Here is a 6,485-nt window from a genome sequence, read left to right on the forward strand (position 1 = left end):
AGCACACAAATGATAATGCGTGGAAATCAGGTTTCAGCGAATATTTATCATTTGCGCATCATTCAGTGTAGGGTCTTGATTATTTTGAGCCTATTAAAATCTTTGTTTCCATCACACTCCAGAATTACAGATGCTTCAGTTGAAATATGTGCACAATTCATTTCCTTGTATTTAAAAGTTGTTGTGTGTTAGAAGGGACATCCTTTGGCCTCCCCTTTCACTTCCTCTTCCCATTAAGATTGTCAGAGAGTTCACTTTACAAAATGCTCTCACTTTGCAGCCACTGACACATCAGTAAACACCAGCTTCCGAATAAGCAGATTTCTGGGTGTATTTAGGGTGGAGTGGACTTGTGCCGGTTGTTGATGTCTAAGGACTTTGAGGCTGGCGCAGTAAACATGAATTTCATTCTCAGCTCCTGGAGTAGCCAATGCTTGGAGCTAATGCATAAAGCTTCTTGGTCTGTACGGGGCCTTTGTAACAATTCTAATTAGGGTCAGCGTTCGATGACGTATAGGAAGGCGGTCTCACATTCCCATGAATGAGCATGTTGCAGTGGACATTACTGCTCTTGGCTCTGTTTTTATACACTCAGACTCTGTGTTCTTCTTTTTTCTAATTAAAAATCTCTATCTCTTGGTTCCTTTTTCATAGGGCCCTCCCTTATCCCTCAGACAAGCACAGAGGAAGGGGATGTTTCACTTACTTTTAAGGTGATACAGCAAACCACGGCCCAGAGACCTGCACTTCAAACCACAGATTAGACAGCAGAGGCCTGAAATGGCGCTGAGATCATTCTCAAGAAAACCTTTTAAACCCTTAAATAGAACACAGACGATAGCCTTATCTGGGACTGAGGTTCATAGGCTGTACAGCCTGACCACCATGCTTCAGTCACTGGCTTCTCTGAGGATCTTGGAAATCAAGAGTGTTGCAGCTCAGGAGGTAGACTGCATTGAGACAAACAACCTCACGAAGAGCACAGTTTTCTCTCCAAGGATTTCCACCCTCGATTTGACAAGCAATGATCTTAAACATGTGGAGAAAAATGCATTTAGCAACTTCCCTCATCTTACTCTCCTCAAGGTAGACACCACAGGTCTCAAGGTCATCGAGCTTCTCCGGTCTGGAATAAAGAGCATTGAAATGCTGTCCCTAAATGCCATGAAAAATCAGGACTATCTGAAGATTTGAGATGTCTGCACTGTTGTGTCTGGGCTCGAGGTCAGGAACTTGACAGTCGCTCAAAGCTTCATTTCAGATCTTCCCGCTGCGACCTTTGAAGGATGCTCCATGCTGATGTCTCTCAACATGTCCGGCAACCTCCTTAGAGCTTTCACGAATGGCAAAGAAACTGCTGAACCTGAGGTCCCTCGGTCTCTCTCTAAACAAGATAAAAAAGCCTGGACCTGTGCACACCTGGGACCCCCAATGTTCTGTCCAACCTCACACACCTGGATATGTCTTTCAACCGCATCACCAGTATCGGCTCGGGGCGCCTCCTCGGCCTGGCTAATCTGGAGACACTGGATCTCAGCAGTAATTACCTTGTGTCCCTGGATAAGGACGCCTTTGTTGGTCTTCATAGACTGCAATCTCTGCAGCTGGACTGCACTTGAGTAGTGTCAGGGTGCTGGGCCGCAGGGTCAACTTACTGAAGAAAGACAATAGCTCCCTAATCGCTCTGAACCAGCTTCAGGCGCTATCCATCACATTTGAGACTCATGGGAATTTTTAAATCAAACATAAAGAACTCACAACTCTCACCTTGGAAGCAAAGTCTGCACTAACTCTGAAATGCACAAATAACTGCAGTTTACTTGTTTTCCTTAACATTAGTGCTCCAGAGATTTATATTGACTCGTGTAAACACCCGCCCTTCAAATTCGTGAAAGAACTTCTCCTCCATGAAAACCACATGGTGGAATGTCTACCACTTGGGACCAAGTATACTGAACGCTTGGGGCTCCCGTCTTTTACTAACGTTGAATATTTGTACTACAGTTCATCTGCAGATATGCCTATCTATCAATCCTTGAGCCCCTTGAATAACAGCCTGCAGCATCTTCACAATTTACGTCATCTCCATTTAAGAAACCTAAAGTTGGATTTAAAAAAGAATTTCCCAACTCCTGAGCAGCTGTTCTGGAACCTGACCCACCTTAAAACCCTGACCCTGGAGGATTCTGGGATAGAGAACTTTATGGCCACCATGTTTAGAGACCTTGTCTCTCTGGAGCTCCTATCCTTCAAGTTCCAGCCTGTGAAAACTCTACAGGACGGTCTGCTCGACAACACGGAAAGTCTGCGGTACATCTAGCTGAAGGATATATATCCTTGGACTGTCTATGTGAAGATGCCTGGATCAGAAAATGGGTGCCCACCCACCCCCAAGTGAGAGTGCCACAGCTGGGAATTCAGACATGTTCTAGTGGGCCACAGGATCTGAATTTCCTGAATTTCCTGGAGAAAGACTGCAGCTTGCTGATAGGTTACTCACTCTGCATTGGGACTTTCTCCTTCAACATGTTGTTCCTGATCACGGCCCTGCGGTATCACAGGGTGCGCTGGTACCTCCTGTATCTCTTCTACATGCTCAGGACCTGGCGGAACTATCGTGGGAGACGCGGCAGGAAGAGGCGATATGACTTTGATGCCTTTGTCTCTTACAGCAGCTGTGATGAGGCTTGGGTTGTCCATTAGTTCCTCCCTAACTTGGAAGAGACGGGACCGCCGTTCTTTAAAGTGTGCCTGCATGGCAGGGACTTCGAAGTGGGCAAAGACATCTTGGATAACATCATGGACAGCATTTATAGGAGCCGCTGGGTGGTGTGTCTGATCAGCCGCCATTACCTGCGCAGCCAGTGGTGCTCCTTGGGAGTGCGGATGGCCACATACCGCCTACTGGAAGAGAGAAAGGATTCCTTGGTGATGGTGTTCCTGGAGAAAGTGTCCACGAGGAGCCTCTCCCGTTACCACCAACTGGCCAAGCTGGTGAAGAAGAAAACCTACCTGGAGTGGGAGGAGGACTTGGGCCAGCAGCCTCTGTTCTGGGCAAGACTACGCAAAGCCATTGGAGGGGATGGAGCAGAGCAACATGACATCATAGTCAAATGACACAATCTGTTCCAGACTCACCACAGATGATGGAGGAAGGCCATCTCCCCAGAGGAGGCATGGGGAAGAGAGAAACCAATTTGTTATAAAATGATGGGAATCATAGACCAGCACGCCAAAAATGCCTAAAAAAGAAGAACGATATCACCTCACTTGAGAAGAACGATACAAAGAAAAGAGAGCAGGTTGAGCTCACTAGGAAATCATAAAAAACTCAATTTCATAACTCTTTTTCTTTCCTGACCACTGCTTCTTTATGCCAGTAATTAAACCATGCAATAAGCAACAGTTTGGCACTGGTATATGTCTATTAATTTGCAAAATGAGTTTATCAACTTTAGAAGGCATGCTCACTGTTGTTGACCGCTGAGGATCTAGTAATGCGCCACCTCTAAAGAAGATCTGATTCTGTAGATAAAAGATGTCCTGGTATTTAGGTACTCACTGGTCCAGGTCAACTCATCCTCAACCCTGTCTATGCTGTGTCCAAGCAGAGGAGCATGTAAAATGGATCTGAAAATACCATATCCTACTCAAGCCAAGGTGAGTGGTGGTGCTGCCGACCGCTGATTATCCCTCTTTTCCTCCCCTCATGTTTTCCTCCTTCCCCTTCGGTGCGATGGCGCTTGAGAAGATCACGATGTGTCTGGTGAGTACCAGAGGGTGGAGGATGCTGGAGTTGGAGTGGTTGGAATGGAGCTGGTCTGTTGTCTTCACAGGTTGAGGCCAAGCCTTGTAGCATCTATCAAGGTCCGGATGCACATTATTGATCCTATGATTAGTGACTGAGTATCAGGACTGGAGAACACACACTTTTCACACACATACACACAGCGCGTCAAGCTACTGCATCAGGGCTTCTGCTCAAGCCATCTTGAAACCAGGCACCATTTGTGGATTCTCCTGTTGTTTTACCTAGGAGACATAAAAACCATATATCGGCAGATCCCAAATGAAAGGCAGGGATACAAGAGTAAACTAGTGAACTAGTCCAGAGTGTTGAAGGAGTCAGAGGCAGGGCAGTGAGAGAACGATGAGGAAAGAGTGGAGATAAGGACAGCAGGAATGTAGAGTAGGAGTGATAGCAGAGAGATATGTAAAGAAGTGGAGATAGGAGGAAAAAGACTGTGGAGGTAAAGAGTAAGGGAGATGGTAGAGACGTATAAAAGGATAATTGCAGAGAAGCATGTAATGTACTGGAGATGGGACATAAGGACAGTGGAGGTAGAGAGTAAGGGTGATAGTAGAAAATCACATAATGTACTGGAGATGGGAGCTAAGGGAAGTGGAGGTAGAGAGTAAGGGTGATAGTATAGAGATACATAATGTAATGGAGTTAAGAGATAAGGACAGTGGAGGTAGAGAGTAAGGGAGATAGTAGAGAGACACGTAATGTAGCAGCGATAGGGGAAAAGTTTAGTGAAGGTTGAGAGTAAGGGTGATAGTAGAGAGATAAGTAATGTGGTGCAGAAGGAGAAAAGGACACTCATGTACAGGGGTCTGAAGAGACTCTCAGGTGCAGGCACCCCTATATATTCAGGCAACAATACCGCACACAGTATTAAAAGGACCATTGTTACACATACTTCTGATTAACAATACTGCATGAAGTGTCAGGTTGCCTTGTTATGGTGGCTTTTGGGCAGGTTAGTTTGTGTTTATTCAGTCTTTGTGAGCACAATCAAGGAACACACATTACACGTAGCAGGGTGTTGCATGTAGTAAGCATTATCTGCTACTTTGTTTTCATTATGTCTTCAAAACCTCTAGCCTACCTAACATGTGTTTCATCTTTCATCATCGCCTAGACTTCCTCAGGGCCTAGTACTAATAATTCTCGCTAATACCTTCAATCTCACCGCAGTAACCACACTGCTAAAAGTATTGAAAGGGATTAAAGTTCCACAAGTGAGGGCTGTCATGTTCAGTCAAATCTGCATATGATCGACCATAGTGTGAGCCGAAATTCAAGGTACCATAGAACCACACTGCCAGAAACCGCATTCCGGCATGAAGTGTCCGATGTGAGGTATATACCGGTTTGACTGAACATGACAACTCATACTCTGAGAACTTTAATCGTTTTGTTTACTTTTAGCAGCATGGTTACTGTGGTGAGATAGAAGATATTTGCGAGAATCATTAGTAATGGGCCCTGAGGAAGTCTAGGCTGTGAAGTGAGTCGAAACACGTTTCGGCTAGAGATTTTTAAGTAGTCTGGAAAATAAAGGATCAGATTGTGAATAGTATTTACAAGCCCTTTGCGCCGCTGGTGCGTCACCTTTTCCCATATGAAGAGTGACTCACCGGTGCCGCAAGAGGCTTGTAAATAAGCCCCTAAGCGTGGTCCTTGATTGTGCTAACAGCGTCCGAACAGTGACTTTTGGGGTTTTCCTTGTTCCTGAAAGGCATTTTGAGTGGCTCCTCTCCCTACTTATTGGAGCACATCAGGGGCATTTGGTACCTACAGAGGAAGTCGTTTGGGGATTTGTTGTGAGGACATTGAATTTGGCCATCGACAATTTATTTTGGATTTCTTATTTTGGGTTGTACAATGGATTGTGTCTTGTTGGAGGTTTGCATGTGATGTCTACGGGTGTACTGCTGTGGCATTCTATTTTTGAGGTGTTGAAGTGACATTTTCAAATGTGGGTATGGGCTATGGTATTCTCTTTTTAGGGGATGAGTTTTGTCTTGGTCAGGGTCTGTGGCAGAAATCATCTAGGGGACGGAATTGGTATTTTGTGATCTAGGTGTAGCGTTGTGAGGAACTGTGCAAAAAATAACCATTTCTGTTTTTGTTTAATTGCCATCTTGCCCTTTATTATCTTTTTTCAGAATCTACTCTTTGTTCTATAGTGGCAAAAGGCCTTCTATCAAAGTGTATGATTGTGATAAAAGAAATTACTGTTATGATAGGTGAGTATGCATGGTGTCTTGAAAAGTGAGTTTGGATTTGCACCGTTCTCTACTTGGGTTATTGGTGCACTGTATGGCAGTGGTGGAGGTGCACAACTATGGATGTGACATGTTGAGCTGTGGCTGGGCAGAATTAATTTGCTGTGATGTGTGATGTCAAAGGATGCTAGCCTCATCTTGGAATAGTTATTGTGCGATGCATGAATGTGGTTGGTTGATGTTGGGTGTGGTCTTGTGACATTATCTTATTCGGTTGTGGATGTTGGGTCTTGGTTTGTAGGAATGAACTTCTGGATTACAGCTGTGATGTCTTGAGATCTGTGAGTGGTGTAGTATTACCTTATTTGGTTGTGGATGTTGAGTCTTGGTTTGTAGGAATGAACTTCTGGATTACAGATGTGATGCCAAGGGAGAGGCGTGTGGTGCGATGGAAGCATAGTCTGTGGTTA

General features: G+C 44.9%; 1 pseudogene; it reads left to right on the top strand.

The window, feature by feature from the left end:
• The first annotated feature begins 780 nt into the window (after positions 1 to 780).
• On the top strand, positions 781 to 3,117 carry LOC147666267 (toll-like receptor 2; annotated as a pseudogene).
• Positions 3,118 to 6,485: the final 3,368 nt, after the last annotated feature.

Source organism: Lissotriton vulgaris, unplaced genomic scaffold, assembly GCF_964263255.1.
Source record: "Lissotriton vulgaris unplaced genomic scaffold, aLisVul1.2 SCAFFOLD_2111, whole genome shotgun sequence".
NCBI lineage: Eukaryota > Metazoa > Chordata > Amphibia > Caudata > Salamandridae > Lissotriton > Lissotriton vulgaris.